Genomic DNA, 16,894 nt, shown 5'->3' on the forward strand with positions numbered 1-16,894 from the left:
GTCGCTCTATGTGACCTTGTGACATGGGGCAGAAATGCAAACATATGCTCAGGTCAACTGAGCTTCTATATGTGCCCAAGCTTTAACCCGGGAAGACCGCATTGTAACGATCCACATGAATACTTTTGTGCCTATTGGGGTTGTGAAACTATTGCTACAGACTGGACTCCTGGAGCTGGAGCAGACAAGTATGTGAAGGTGGGGTACGGGCCACCAGGATGTAACCGTAATTGCAGGTTCATATACATCAATGTAACCCATCCGGAAGACCAAAGATGGACCCTAGGACTACGTTGGGGAATTAGGTTGCATGAATCCGGAGCGGATAGAGAGGGGATACTACATATAAGGAGAGAAGAAATTAAGAACCCCCAACAGGTGGGGCCAAACCAAGAACTATCAGGAAATGTTTTGACAAAAGCCTCTGAAATGCAAACTACAAATAGCCCTAAGCTACTAGAGGCCATTAACGAATCAGTGGACCGAAAATATGACCATAATGAAGGGATGACTGAGAATAGCATGTGGAAAATCATGGATGCTAGTTATTTCTTACTAAATCAAACGAATCCCAACATCCCCAAACCTTGTTGGTTATGCCTTGATATAAGGCCTCCGTATTATGACGCTATTGGGGATCTGGGAGAAGCCACCCGTTCACGTTACCCCAACCCTCCACAATGCAATTGGGGGAAAGATGTAGGAATAACATTGACGGAAGTAACCGGGAATGGAAGATCTGTAGGTACAATCCCTAAGGAGAAGCTCCATTTATGCAGCAGTATAGAGAAGGTTACACCAGGAAGTAGAGAAAGATGGTTAATACCTGCAAACAATGTTAGATGGGTATGCTCATCGATAGGTGTTACTCCTTGTTTATCACTTGAACTCTTTAATGTATCCCAAGATTTCTGTATACAAGTGATAATTGTACCAAGAATTCTATACCATTCTGAAGACTATGTATATACACAGCACACAGTAACAGAAAACGACTTAACAAAAAGAGAACCAATCACGGCTATAACATTGGCAACGTTAATAATTTTGGGAGGTACCGGGGTGGGCACTGGAGTTGCCTCTCTGGTCAGACAGAGTCAGGAGTTTACCTCCCTACGTGTGGCTGTAGATGAGGACTTAACTCGAATTGAACAGTCAATCACTGCCCTAGAAAAATCGGTACGGTCACTATCAGAGGTTGTTTTACAAAATCGTAGAGGATTGGATCTGGTGTATTTACAACATGGTGGATTATGTGCCGCCTTGAAAGAAGAATGCTGTGTATATGCAGACCATACTGGAGTAGTGAGGGATACAATGATGAAGCTTAGAGAAGGATTAGAGAAAAGAAAACGAGAATATGAGGCTAAACAGAATTGGTACGAATCTTGGTTTAATTATTCACCCTGGCTTACAACGTTACTGTCGACAATAGCGGGACCCTTGTTGTTACTAATATTGAGCCTTACTTTTGGACCATGTATTCTTAATCGTGTAATTGCAATTGTAAAAAAACGTTTAGAGGCAGCACATTTGATGCATATTAGTGCCAAATGCGAATCCATGACCACGAATGAAGATGCTGAATCTCTAACACTCAGCAGACTGGCATACCAGGAATTAATGAACAAAATAACTAACTAAAAGAAAAAGGAGGGATTGTGGTGTATGAGGCATGTTTGTTCATTATTTCCCATGGCTATGTTAAGAAGGAACAAAGGGAGTCGCCAGGTGGCTGTAAGGACCTTGAGGCTCCTTGCCTGTTGCTGTCTGGGGCGGATAGTTGAGAGAACTTTGTGTAAATACTATTACTGCAAAATTTGATAACCCACCTGTCCTATCTGAAGACAAAACAGCATGACCGGCTATGGAGGGAAAACATCACGTACCAAGCGGAGGAAGACTACGTCCTTCATCCGTGCGACCACCAGAGGGACCAGAGACGACCCCCTAGCAACAGTCGACGCAGCCGCAGTAGCAGGAAGGGGGGCTATGTAACCCCGGAAGAACTCGGTGATATAAGGACTGTGAAAAGGGGGGGGGTGCGGGCCGTTTGGAGGAGCATGGACTCCCAGGCTGCCCAGCGCTGTTTTCCTTGCTGATCGCTTACTCAATAAACTAATTCTTTCTGGCTAATAGAGTAATTTATAACATTGCACACTATTATTATTCCAGCCAGGATCAGCAAGTGGCTATTTCTGCCCTGCCGGTGTTACCCCTGGTCCTGGAGGATGAGCTCTTTCCCATTTTTGTATAGCAGCTCTCCTCCTGATCATTCCCGTTTCTTTCCCTGTAAACAACATATTTATATACATAATTCCCCCCCCCCAAGAGTATAAGTTAAGTCCTAGGAACTGGTCTAACAGTTCAGCTAGCCTGTTGGGGTCCTCAATTAAAGACTTCATCTCCTTAAAACTCCTAACCTCTCTGCTGGTAAGGAGGGGGGGAAGTTCACTTAAGAGGATACACAGTGTTAGTACTGTTAGTATAAGGGAAGGCAAAATTCTCAGTACCTCTTCTACCTTGTTCTAATTCTTGCCAGAGCCTAGAGTATGCTCTTCTCTAGGGACAGTGTTAATTGCAGTCCCTGTCTCCCTTCCTGGAGCGGCTGCTGCTGCCAGCGGTGCAATATTAGGATTATAGGGAACATAACTTGGCTCCTCCTCCGAAAAAAAAAGGAATCTTATTGTTTACATAGAAATTTAAAGCCTGAATTTTCATCAGGCCCGTATTTTGGCCAAAATACTGCAGTTCCTTTAATTGGTTCTTTTGTCCAGACTAATACACAATATTTAACCTTTTTTTTTTTTCTTTCTTTTATCATCTCCTCTAATTTTGAGATTATTTTTCCAATTTCTTATAATTCTTCAGGAAGGACTTTCGGTAGTCACTCCCCCAGGGATATCTCCCTGTCCCCTGGAACTCATATTTCCCATTTTTCCTAGCCCTTGTCAGTGTGCTGCTACAGAAATTTCCCTCCTGCAGTGTACCACACAGTAACGTTCTGATTCTGGAAAATGAGGGTGTACTTCCAAGCACTTCCCTGTGCAAGGATTACTGTACACCAAATTTCCCTGGTGTACTGCCAAGCACTTCCCCGTGCAAGGACTACCGCATACCAAATTTCCCTGGTGTACTGCCAAGCACTTCCCTGTGCAAGGGCTTACCATACACCAAATTTCCCGAGACTCTTCCTTCCTCTCCCTTATCTCACGCTTCGTCCGTCTCCGGCCGTGCCCCTCGCGGAGCTACAGAATCTCGGATCAGGACTCCACACTCACTTCGTACAAAAGTACATCTCAATCACACATCACTCAGAGTCTCACCCGACCCCCAAGGCAATACTTAATATTTCTTACCTTGGTCTGTGCGCAGATTTACCAGATCAATTCTTAAACCCGGAGTGCCTACCTTCTTCCCTTCCCCACTACTTCATGGATCCTGCCTCTTTAATCAGTCTCGGGCCCTCTGTCAGCTCTCCGCAAAACCGCCACCGCCGATGCACAGGACCGCTGAAATCAGCGGGGCATGCCTTCCTGCTGCTGCGGCGGTGGGGCTCCCCGGTAGGTGACTGGATCCCGGACGAGCCCCCAAATTGTGAGAAACACTCCGTAGCCAATAACTTAGGCTCAGGCAAGGATCTCAGTGAAGTAGTAATTTATTCGCGATTGCAATGGCGGGCGTCCCACAAGCAGGAGCACACCTACTGGTTCCAAAACACAGTTTATATACTTTTTGATGACAGGACCCTCCACTGTTTCCCCACTGAGTGGGTAATCCAGGTTCACAATCTATCTGATGCTTCACAGACAGTGCATGGCCTTCAGTTGCCGGCCTGTTAAATTTCAAATTTCTTTTGACGTTTTTTTTTACTGTTTGAAGTGGTAATGTTTCTTCCCTTATCTGACTTGACTTAACACCGTGATTTTCACCTAATTGTTCTAAGGAGTCTGGTTGTCTGCATTTTACAAGGTCGCCTGCTAAGTTTTCTTATCACTGCAAGCATATCTCAATACCACATTCCTTACCTTTAAACAATGTAACTCTGCAAAAACAACATTTTTATTCCCACAACGGGCCCGGCGGTGCATCTTGTAATCCTATTTTTTGTTCTTAAATGTTTGAGTGTGACAAGGAGGAAGGTGGGAGCATTATCTAAGTAACAGTCCAGAAGTTTGGGTATATTCGCGGTGGTGTTTGGTCAGTTTCCCAAGCATCGGGGGAGGGGGGCTGACTGATTATCAAAGTGGTAGAACGGAGAGTCACTTCTTTGGTGGTTCGGGCCTGAGCCCTGGGAATTTGGTAAGAAGGGGTAGAGCGAATTTATTTAGGCCTCAATACCTTTTTAAACTCCCATATTGATGGATCCATAGGAGTGATTCCTTGTTTTGTGTGGGTTTACTAACAAAGTGCGTGAGAAAAATTGGCATTCGGCTTTAAATTCGGTCTTGTTGAAATGTAAATTTTGTGAAAAAGGTGGTATTGTTTGTCTGGAAGACGGAGGGCTGAGTGCTTCTGGTGTTTTCCCGAAGCCCTGTGGATTTATGATTGGAACGGGGCTCATTAAGAATCTGAAATAGTAAAGTTTGTATGTGGAAGGAAGAGTTTAATCCCAGGGAACTGGGACATTTGGGAAGAAGATCAGGAAAAGATAGTAAAAACCTGCAATAAAAAGGTTTGCGTGGAAATTGAAACAAGGGACAGTAACTAATAAGGAATAGTAATAAATAAATAAATAAATAGATAAATAAATAAAAGGGAATGGGAAATCAAGGAAATGGGTAATATCCAAAACAAAGACGTTTCCAAAAGAAAGCCTCGTTGGGTGCATATTGGCACATTGTAAGGATATTGTTAGAAATGGGGGCACAGAAAGCAAGAGGACTTCCACTAAGTATTGCAATCAATAGTGGCCACTATATAAGCTAAATGGCCACTTCATGGATCAATCGACTGTAACACTATCTTGCAATTAACGTTGTTTTTGAGGAGAGAAGGAAAATGGGATGAAATGTTGCATACTGATATGTTGTTTCAGCATCGTGGAGGGAAAAGGTATGGAATTAAGTCGGCCCCTGACTGAGCCTTTGGTGTTGACATTAGAAAAGTACAGGCTGGAGAAAGATAAAGGAAGTGTTAAAAGGGTTGTTGAAGGTGTTAAAGGTTGTGTGGCATATAGTATTTAACAGAGCTGTTTGAAGTTGAATGAGCAGGGAAAGAGGATGTAGGAATGTTAGTAGTTCTGCCTCAACCCGAGGCTGAGATCTCAAAATCACGGGTGTGAGCCCTCTGGGGCAGAGGGATCATGATGGGTCCCAGAAAGTTGTCATGGAAACAGGAAAAGGCATTTTTATTTGCAATGCTTTAATTTTCAATTGGGAAAAATGATTGGAATTCATCAATTTTTACACTTACCCAGTTTGCCAGGGTCCTTCTTAGGAAGGGACTTGCTGGAAAAATTGGATGCAAAAAAATTCTTTTGAACAAGGAAAAATGGAAATAACATTTTGGCAAAATTAGACGGGTTTGGTTCACGGTACTAGATTGAAAGGATGCCTTTTTCTGCCTGCCCGTGGCAACTGAAAGCCAGAAACTCTTTGCCTTTCAATGGGAAAATCCTAATAGAGGACGAAAAACTCAGCTTACTTGGACTGTGTTACCACAGGGGTTCAAGAATAGCCCCACCATATTCGGGAAACAACTAGCCTGTGATCTGGAAGCTTGAAAGACCCCTTCGGGAGAAGGGGACACTGTTGCAATACGCAAATGATAGCTACTGAAGAAGAAAAGGAACGGGTATAATGGACTTCCTAAAGTTTTTCGGCACTAATTCTGTGAATCCAGCCTCTTTCCTTAGTCATGTTTGCATCAAGACCATGGACGCGGTATACTCCAGCAGACCAGACTTAAAGGATACACCCCTAGAAGATGCGGAGGATTGGTATATAGATGGCAGCAGCTTCGTCCGCCAGGGATTTTGCCTTACACGATATGCAGTAACAAACATCAGCCCAAAAGGTGGAAATCATCGCCTTGATAAGAGCTTTTGAGCTGGCAAACATTTGGACAGATTTGAAATATGCCTTTGGTGTGGTGTATGCACACGGGGCAATTTGGAAGGAGAGAGGACTTTTATCTTCCTCAAATTAAACATGCAGAAGAGGCTGATAGCAGTTATTAGGGAAGAAGGAAAAAGGAGGCCTAGACAGGAACAGCCCCGGCTAGGCAAGGATCAATGTGCCCTATGTAAGAAATTTGGGCTACAGTGGTAGCCCCTGTGAGAAGAATCCAGCAGCTGCCCCATGGTAGATAAGGGCCAGTTTTAGCCGGCTCCAAAGGGGCCTACCGCTGCCCAGAGCCAAGCCGTGAGCAATGCAGTTTAAATCTCTATGAGAGCACATCCAAGAAAAGGAAAAGAAACTGCTGCACAGCAGCAGCTGGGAGAGTGAGGAGTGAGAAACCTCCCTGCAGACACCAAGGTCAGTGCAGAGGAGGGGGAGTGCAGTGCAGAGGTGCTCCAGGTGCCGGAGCCGAAGCCCCCCCTCGGCCCACAGAGCGGCCCCTGGTGGGGAAGGCAGACCCCCACCACCCATGGTGTACTGCGGCGGAGCAGATTTCCACGTTGCAGCCCATTTAGGAACAGCCCAGGAAGGTCGGCACCCCACGAGAGGGACCCCACACCAGAGCAGCTCCCAAAGAGCCTGTTTTTCGCTGCCCGTGGAGAAACCCACACAGGACCAGCCCAGGAAGGTCGACACCCCACAACAGAGCAGGGGGAAGAGCGACTGTGATGGAGCAGTGGAAACAAAGCACCACGGACTGACTGCAGCCCCCACTCCTGGCCCACCCCCGTGCCACTCAGGGCAGGGAAGAGGTGGAAGAGGGGGAAGAGGTGCCCCCAGCTTGTTTCTTTGTTTCTCACCGCTCTAGCCTGTCAGCAATAGGTAATAAATTTTATTAACCTTCCTATGTTAAGTCTGTTTTGCCTGTAACGATAATTGTAGAGTGATCCCCATTGAGGTACACTTGAGGTACACTTGAGGAACCCTTGAGGTACGCTTTTTCATTTATCAGGGACCTAGCTTTCTGAAAAGCCCCAACTCCCCTGTTCTGAATTTATAACAGCAATCTCTCCTCCTTCTTCCACTCCGGATATTCCTATTTGAAGTGGCCGTCCTGGCCACTCTTAAAACATCTTCTCAAAGCCTGTCCCTGCTAGGATTTAGGTTGCAACACAGGCAGCTTTCCTTGCCTGCCATTCCTGCAGATATTTCTGCTCTATCGGAATTACTCTCAGTCCAGGGGGGGTGTTAGTTCTTTCCCATTCTTGCATAGCTGCCTGCCGAATCATTCCCCTCCTAAACATTCTTCTCCAGTGAATAACATACTCAGGATTGACATTTCCCCCCCTGGAATACAAAATAGTCCTTAGAAACGGATTTGACTGTTCTGCTAGGCCCTCAATTAAAGACTTCATTTTGTAAGAAATGGTCCAGCAATTCGTGCCACTAAGGGGTTTTGAAGGGTTAACATTGAGGCCTGGGTTTAGGCGAGAAAAGAACAAAGGGATTTCTTCGGAGAAAAAACTGCTGACTTTGCACGAATGTGCAGTAACTTCTGACAGCCGGCCAAGAGACCACTAGATAAGGAGGAAAAATATGAGCCTCCCTGTCTCCCTGTCCGAGCGGCCCCCGAGAAAGTAACAGAGACTGATAAGCGGGTGCACTTGGAAGGACGTCGGATTCGGGAAACCAATTATAATAACCTTGCCTCTTTTAGAAGTAGTAATAAATATGTATTAGCCTAGGAGTATAAAAAATTAGATGCCTCACGTAACGGGTGTGCGTCCTGGTGGAGCAGAGACTCCCGGCGCACCCAGCGCTGTTTGCTTGCCTCTATTCATTTAATAAATTGTAAACTTTGATTGCAATCCTATTTGGGACTCAGTCATTTATAACAATTGGGGGCTCGTCCGGGATGGTCTTGGTTCCTGAATTCTGACTTGATCTAGGAGGGGCGCCCCCACCATTTGGTGGCTCCTGTTCGAGTCAGGTCGGGACTAATGCCATCTCGAACCTGAATAAGGGCAAGCAAAGATTTAGATTTTTATGAGCTCCCTTTTGCCGGCTGCAGCACTATATTTTGCCCGTAATTCTGCGCGCGAAGATCCGAACGAAGACGACGGAGTCGTAAGTATTTAATGTGTATACCGTTCGGTTGGGTGGGATTCGGTTGCCTGTGTGTGTGAGAGTGTGATTGAGACGGAACGTAGTTCCGAAGCGATTGTGGAGGTCTTCTAACCGCGGTTCCAATCTCCCGCGAGGGACTTGGCCGGTGAAGGACCGAAGCGATTCCTATAGGATTCGTGGGTGGGTGATAGGTCCTAAACCCCCTGCAAGACACTCTCACTAAGGCAACCAAGGGCTGTAGGAATTGCCACAGTAAAATTCCTAGATGGGTCAGATTAAATCGAAGACCCGGGACCAGAGAAAAGGGAGCAAATTACCAGACATACCACCAGAAAGTCCATTAGGGATAATGATTAGAAATTGGAACGATAGGGGCCCCAGAAAAGGAAAAAGCAAAGTAAAAATGATTCAGTATTGTATGATAGAATGGCCAAAGGAGCCTTTAAGACCACATGTCTTTTGGCCTATTTTCGGATCTTTTGAAGACTGGGTTTGCCAGGCTTTAAATCTACATGTTAACTCAAAGGAACCTTTTAGTCAGGAGGAAAGTGATTATGCAAGGTTATGGATCAGGACTTCACGTCCTTTTCCAGCCTCAGTATTTACACTAAAAACAGAGGAGGAGTTTGAAGAAGGAGAAGAAAAACGGGAAAAAGAAAAAGAGGATAAATGGGAGCCATTAGATAATTTACCACCTCTATATTCTAACAATCCACCTCTGGCAGTGGCCCCACCTCCGGCAGCTGTGATATCTCCACCGCCGACAGCACCGGAATCAGACCGACCCCCGGCTGCATGTACGAGAAGTAGAACTGCCACATCTGAGGGAGCTTCTCTATATCCCTTAAGAGAGGTACCCCTGGGGGGCAATCAGGGAGGCATTGGGTTTGTGGCAGTCCCCTTAAATACCACAGATGTAAGGAATTTCAAGAAAGAAATGGGGGCCTTATTAGATGACCCCCTCGGAGTAGCTGAAAGACTGGACCAATTCCTAGGTCCCAATACTTATACCTGGGAAGAAATACAGTCCATTTTAGGGATCTTATTTACTGTCGAGGAAAAAGGAATGATTAGGCAAGCTGGAATGAGAATGTGGGAGAGACAGAATCAGGCAGGACCCCCAGGAGACCAAAAATGGCCAAACGTGGATCCCCACTGGGATCATCAACAACCCCAAGGAAGGCAGAATATGAGGGATTTGAGAACATTAATCATACAGGGAATAAGGGAAGCTGTTCCCCGAGGGCAAAACATTAATAAAGCATTTAATGAGCAACAAGGGAAAGACGAATCTCCAACAGAATGGTTGGAGAGATTAAGGAGAAGTTTACAAATGTACTCTGGAATTGACCCGAATACAGTGGCTGGAACTGCACTCCTTAGAACGCAATTTGTAGCTAAATCCTGGGGGGACATAAGGAGGAAATTAGAGAAGCTGGAAGATTGGCAAGAGAGGGGATTAGAAGAGTTACTTAGGGAAGCACAGAAAGTATATGTTAGGAGAGATGAGGAAAAACAAAAAGCAAAAGCTAAGATTTTTGTAGCAGCAGTAAGAGAAAGTCAGAGAAATAAGACTCTGTCCGGAGAAAGGAGGGAGAAGGGAATAGAGAAAGCCCCTAGGGGGCAGTCTTGTCGAGAGAAGTACACCATTCCCGCTTGTTACTATTGTAACAAGAAGGGACACATTCAGAGGAACTGTCGTAAGCGGGAACAAGATGAGAAAACATTCAAAGAAGAATAGGGGTGTCAGGGGCTATATCTTCTGGGGACGTCAACATCAACGGAGCCCTTGATAAAACTACTAATTGGTCCCCATAAAGAGGAAGTTTTGTTTTTAGTGGACACAGGAGCTGAAAAATCTACTATTCAAAAACTTCCAAAAGGAGTAGAGGAAGGGAACAATTATATGTCAGTAATAGGGGCAAAAGGAGAGCCTTTTAGAGTGCCTGTCTTGAAGAATGTAAAAGTAGAAACTGGGAAGAAAACTTATGTTAATGATTTTCTTTTGCTCCCTGAAGCGGAGTACAATTTACTGGGGAGAGATTTGATTTTAAGATTGAATTTGAGCATTCAGAGTCAAGGGGACGAATTGCAGATTAAATTATACACTTTGACACAAAAAGATGAAGAAGTCATTAACCCTTTAGTATGGTATAAGGAGGGGGAGACCGGAAGCATAGAAATGGACCCCATAAATATTCAAATAATGGATCCCCATCGTCCAATCCGAGTCAAACAATACCCTATACCAATGGAGGGTCGAAAGGGGTTAAAACCTGTGGTTGACAGACTTCTGGAAAAAGGAACTTTAGAACCGTGCATGTCGCCTCATAATACACCTGTTAGTGTTGGGGAGAATCGAATGGATGTTCTATTAATGTTTCTCAGGTGATGGATCATACGGTATAATTAAATATTATTAAATGTACTTACATTATCAAGTAATCTATGTATACTGGAAACCTAGGGAGTACACTGAACATTTAAAGGAATCGTTGAAGGGGAACCCTGGGAGGGAATAGGTGCAACCTGACCTTGGATAAGGGCCTGGAGATGATGAAATGAGTTGAAGCAGAATCAAGGAGCGAAGGGAGCATGCGTCGAGTGAGAAAGGTGAAAGAGTTCAGCGGAGAGGAAGACTCCTTACTTCATCTGGACGACCACCTGGACGACCACCAGAGTGCGCCACGCATGTGCAAAGGGGAGGGGAGCTAATTAGAATGAAAAGCGAGGCTGATGTTGCAACCTGTAATGAATATGTATACCTGACGCAATATTGTATGTATAAATAATGGCTGGGAAGTAACGGGACTTGAAGCCAGATTTGGGCACCTGCCCCGGCTTCCAGCGCTGAATAAAGCACCTTCATATAATCACTTGGTGGTTATGTGGTTGCTACGCTAACATTTTGGCGACCCAGATGGGACAGCGTGGGCACTGCTGAGGCGGATCGTGTCTCGGTTTCGCTCCAGCCGGCACCGAGGGATTCTCGGGGAGCAGTCGACCACGACCGACCTCCGCTGCTCACGACGTACCACTGGAGTGGTAAGCAAAGGTGCTTTCAACTTTGGGTATTCGGTACCGATTTGGTTGGGAAAGCCTGCCGGTCAGACGCGGCGAAAGCCACGCTCGGTTGGGCAGGGAGCTCCCGGGGTAAGCCTAGGCGCCGTCCGTTAGACAGAGCGAAAGCTCTGCAGGTTCGGCATTGGTAACTGTATTGGTTTGTGCTGAAGGGTCAGCACCAGGTATTATTGGTATGTAGAAAGCGTGCTGCTGCTGCTCCGGCAGCTTTTTGCGAAAAGCACGCTGCTGCTCCGGCAGCTTTTGGGAAAGCACACTGCTGCTCCGGCAGCTTCTGGAAAGTGTGCTGTTGCTGCTCCGGCAGCTTTCGGGAGAGTGTGTTGCTGCTCCGGCAGCTTTCGGGAGAGTGTGTTGCTGCAGCTTTCGGGAGAGTGTGTTGTTGCTCCAGCAGCTTTCGGGAGAGTGTGTTGCTGCAGCTTTCGGGAGAGTGTGTTGCTGCTCCGGCAGCTTTCGGGAGAGTGTGTTGCTGCAGCTTTCGGGAGAGTGTGTTGCTGCAGCTTTCAGGAGAGTGTGTTGTTGCTCCAGCAGCTTTCGGGAGAGTGTGTTGTTGCTGCAGCTTTCGGGAGAGTGTGTTGTTGCTCCAGCAGCTTTTGGGAGAGTGTGTTGCTGCTCCGGCAGCTTTTGGGAGAGTGTGTGGCTGCTCCGGCAGCTTTTGGGAGAGTGTGTTGCTACTCCGGCAGCTTTCGAGAGAGTGTGTTGCTGCTCCGGCAGCTTTTGGGAGAGTGTGTTGCTGCTCCGGCAGCTTTCGAGAGAGCGTGTTGCTGCTCCGGCAGCTTTTGGGAGAGTGTGTTGCTGCTCCGGCAGCTTTCGGGAGAGTGTGTTGCTGCTCCGGCAGCTTTTGGGAGAGTGTGTTGCTGCTCCGGCAGCTTTTGGGAGAGTGTGTGGCTGCTCCGGCAGCTTTCGGGAGAGTGTGTTGCTGCTCCGGCAGCTTTCGGGAGAGTGTGTTGCTGCTCCGGCAGCTTTTGGGTCCGTATCATAAGCTCAAAATGAAAAAGATTAAAGAAATTCTGGGAAAAGATGTACCTATCCCGCGGACATCCCCGCTGGGGTGTTTGCTAGCACACTGGAAAGAGGGAGGTTTTGGTCAAGAAATGCGGAAAGGAAAGCTGATTGATTATTGTAATATTTGGTGGCCACAGTATAAACTAGAGGACCAAGAAACTTAGCCTGAGAATGGAACATTGCAATATAATACAATCTTACAATTAATGCTATTTTGTAAGTGGGAAGGAAAATATGATGAACTGCCGTATGTGGAATTATTCTTTTATTTGCGCCGAAAGCCTGAATGGCAGCATGCTTGTGGAATAATGGTGCTTGAAGTTTAAACTGAGGAACGTTGTTGTGCATGTACTAAGGAGGGACGCTGTATACAGCATCAGGCAATAGAGAATAATAAGTATTATGGGAAATAATATAATACAATAATATAATAATGTATATAATAATATAATAATGTATATAATAATATAATAATATAATATAATAATATAATAATGGAAATATTGATCTGGAAGTTGCGCCGTCGGCTCCGCCGGAAGAGCCAGGACAGGGAGGGAAAAGAGAAAAGGAAGATAGCAGTAGTGATGGAGAATCCCCGATTTTAGTCTCCCCGTGTCACATAGGACCCGGCAACAGCGAAGGGCAGGAGAAACTATAAATGAAGAGGGAGGGAAAATAATCGCTCCCCTCAGGCAAGGAGTGGGGACAGAAGGACCGGTATATGTCAAGGTGCCTTTTTCAGCTGGGGATTTAATGATATGGAAGCAAGCAGCCGGCACCTACAGGGAAAACCCAGATAAAGTAGCTAGGATAATGAAAATGATAATTAAAACCCAAAATCCCGATTGGGATGATCTCCAGGTGATCCTGGATACTTTGATGGATTCAACAGAAAAGGACATGGTATTACGGGCAGCCAGAGAGAGAGCCCGAGAAGATATACGTAATGGATTAGTGCTTGGAAACCTGGATCAAAACTTCCCCACCGAGGATCCCCAATGGGATTATAACACAGGGGATGGAATAAGGAGGCTGAAGAGATATCAAGATTGGGTACAAATCGGGGTACAGAATGCCATGCCCCGGACCATAAATTGATCAAAATTGTATAATGTCAGGCAAGAAAAAGCGGAATCACCTTCCGCCTTTTTAGAGAGATTGAAAGAAACTGCTAAGAAATATACAGATTTAGACGTAGAGACTGAGCAAGCTAAAGCTCAATTAGCACTCATTTTCTTGGGACAAGCCCAAGAGGATATTAGGAAGAAATTGCAAAAGTTAGAAGGTGCAGATTTGAGAAATTTGGATAGGCTGTTGGAAATAGCCTGGAAAATCAAAACTAGCCCAGCCAGTAAAAATTAAACTTAAGGAAGGGGCCCGACCGGTACGGATTAAACAGTACCCGTTGAAGCTAGAAGCTAGGCTAGGGATAGTAAAGATTATAGATAAATTTCTTAGCTACCACATTCTGGAGGAATGCAAATCTGAATATAATACCCCAATTTTCCCGGTAAAGAAACCTAATGGGGAATACAGGCTAATGCAGGACCTTAGGGCAATAAACGAAATAACAAAAGATATTCACCCAGTGGTGGCTAATCCTTATACATTGTTAACATCTGTAAAAGAAAAATATAAGTGGTTTACTGTAATTGATTTAAAAGATGCCTTCTTCTGCATACCCATTGACAAGGATAGTAGAAAACTTTTTGCTTTTGAATGGGAAAATCCACGGAACGGACGAAAGATGCAACTAACCTGGACAAGGTTGCCTCAAGGATTCAAGAATAGCCCGACCCTCTTCGGCAGTCAACTAGCTAAAGAAATAGAAGACTGGATTAACCAAGGACAAATTCAGGTACCAAAGGATCGATACCTGCTGTTACAACATGTGGACGATATATTAATAGCTACCGAAGGAGAGTCAGAATGTATTCAGGTAACTGTTGATATTTTGAATCAATTGGGACTAAATGGGTACAAGGTTTCTAAACAAAAGGCACAAATCGCGTGCACAACAGTAATTTATTTGGGATGTGAAATTTCTCAAGGACAAAGAAAATTGGGAGTTAACCGAATACAAGCTATTTGTGAAATCCCCGAGCCGCGAAATCTGCACGAACTACGGGCTTTCCTAGGTATGGCCGGGTGGTGTAGACTGTGGGTAATAGACTATGGACTCATAGCAAAGCCCCTCTATGAAACCCAAAAGGCCTGTACATTTACCTGGGGAAAGCCACAACAAGAGGCCTTTAAGAAATTAAAAGAAGCCCTGATAAAGGCGCCTGCCTTGGGCTTGCCGGACTTATCAAAGGACTTTCAGCTGTTTGTGCATGAGAGACAACGATTGGCATTAGGAGTACTGACCCAGCGACTTGGGAGCTGGAAAAGACCTGTGGGGTATTTTTCTAAACAATTGGATGCGGTAAGCGCCGGATGGCCCTCGTGTTTAAGGGCCGTGGCAGCCACAGTCCTTTTAATACAGGCAAAAGGGGGGCCATTGGCTATCGCCCAGCCGAATGAATCTTAAGAACTACTAACCTATTGAACCCAGCAGTGTTTCTAGGAACAACTGCGGAGGAAGGAGACCTCAGTCATGATTGCGTGGAGATCATCGAACATACCTATGCCAGCAGAACAGACTTAAAAGATCAGCCTCTGGAGAGACCAGATTGGGAACTTTTCACGGATGGAAGCAGCTTCGTGGAAAATGGGACTCGTTATGCAGGATACGCAGTAACTACATCAAAGGTAGTGATCGAGGCAAATTCCCTACCTCCGGGGACTTCAGCCCAACGAGCAGAAATAGTCGCCCTGACGCGAGCCCTGGAACTAAGCGAGGGTAAGAATGTGAATATTTGGACAGATTCAAAATATGCATTCGGGGTAGTCCACGTACATGGGGCATTATGGAAAGAAAGGGGAATGCTATCCTCACAAGGGACTAATATAAAATATCAGGAAGAAATATTGAAATTAATAACAGCTGTACAGAAACCCCAACAGGTGGCCATAATGCATTGTAAAGCTCATCAAGGAGGGATGTCAGAGATTGCAGAAGGTAACAGATTGGCAGATTTGACGGCCCGGAAGGTCGCGCGTGAAGTACGGAAAGTAATGGCTCTAATTCCATCGAAGGTAGGCCTCTCTTGTTTTAAATTACCTAAAGACCCAAAGTATTCAGCAGAAGATGAGAGACTTGCAAATTTGATGAAGGCCCGGAAGAATCCTGACGGATGGTATGTGACTACGACAGGACAACTCATAGTGCCTCCTATAATAATGCGAGAAATCTTACAAATAAAACATAATGAATGTCACTGGGGTGCAGGAGCAATGGTGACCTATTTGAAACGAGGTGTCATCTCGGTACACATGTTAACAATGGCAAAGTCAGTAATGTCAAAATGTGAGCTTTGCTTAAAGAATAACCCGGTAGCAAGGAAACATGCTGAGATGGGGAGAATTAGAGCTGGAATAGAGCCTGGAGATTACTGGCAAATAGATTTCGTGGAACTGCCTAAAGCAAGAGGTTATAAATACCTATTGGTAGGGGTTGATACTTTTTCAGGATGGCCGGAGGCCCTTCCCTGTCGCACCAACCAAGCAAAGGAAACGGTAAAATGGTTACTACAGGAAATAATCCCTAGATTTGGTGTACCATTGGGTATTTCTTCAGACAGGGGACCACATTTCATTGCCAATGTGGTTAAGGAGGTTAGTAGGTTACTGGGAATCACCCAGAACACCCTATCCCACTTACTCCACCCCCATCCTATAGTACTAGCGTTAACAAGCAGGCATAGAGGAATCAATAAGATAGTAGACTAACGAAGATGCGTTAAGATTATACTTACTAATCTCTATATCAAGTTATACTCACTAACTTCTACTAACCTGATTCAACCTAATAGTAATGAAAATACTTGCTCTTGGTATGAGTGAAGTATTTTCAAAGGGGGGAAATGTTAGTGTTGGGGAGAATCGAATGGATGTTCTATTAATGTTTCTCAGGTGATGGATCATACGGTATAATTAAATATTATTAAATGTACTTACATTATCAAGTAATCTATGTATACTGGAAACCTAGGGAGTACACTGAACATTTAAAGGAATCGTTGAAGGGGAACCCTGGGAGGGAATAGGTGCAACCTGACCTTGGATAAGGGCCTGGAGATGATGAAATGAGTTGAAGCAGAATCAAGGAGCGAAGGGAGCATGCGTCGAGTGAGAAAGGTGAAAGAGTTCAGCGGAGAGGAAGACTCCTTACTTCATCTGGACGACCACCTGGACGACCACCAGAGTGCGCCACGCATGTGCAAAGGGGAGGGGAGCTAATTAGAATGAAAAGCGAGGCTGATGTTGCAACCTGTAATGAATATGTATACCTGACGCAATATTGTATGTATAAATAATGGCTGGGAAGTAACGGGACTTGAAGCCAGATTTGGGCACCTGCCCCGGCTTCCAGCGCTGAATAAAGCACCTTCATATAATCACTTGGTGGTTATGTGGTTGCTACGCTAACACACCCATCCTCCCCGTAAAAAAATCGGATGGGTCATACAGGATGGTGCAAGACCTGAGAGCTGTAAATCAGCGAACACTCGCTAAATTCC

General features: G+C 45.3%; 1 long non-coding RNA gene across 2 annotated transcripts in view; it reads left to right on the plus strand.

The window, feature by feature from the left end:
- The window catches only part of LOC136788530 (uncharacterized), a 43,510-nt gene extending 30,671 nt beyond the window's left edge, over window positions 1–12,839 (plus strand). For both annotated transcript variants that reach the window (XR_010827251.1, XR_010827252.1), the window contains one exon: window positions 1,848–12,839. This is a non-coding gene — a long non-coding RNA (uncharacterized lncRNA). The remainder of the gene's footprint in view (window positions 1–1,847) is intronic.
- Window positions 12,840–16,894: the final 4,055 nt, after the last annotated feature.

The sequence above is a fragment of the Anser cygnoides genome, chromosome W (genome assembly GCF_040182565.1).
Source record: "Anser cygnoides isolate HZ-2024a breed goose chromosome W, Taihu_goose_T2T_genome, whole genome shotgun sequence".
Classification (NCBI taxonomy): Eukaryota; Metazoa; Chordata; class Aves; order Anseriformes; family Anatidae; genus Anser; species Anser cygnoides.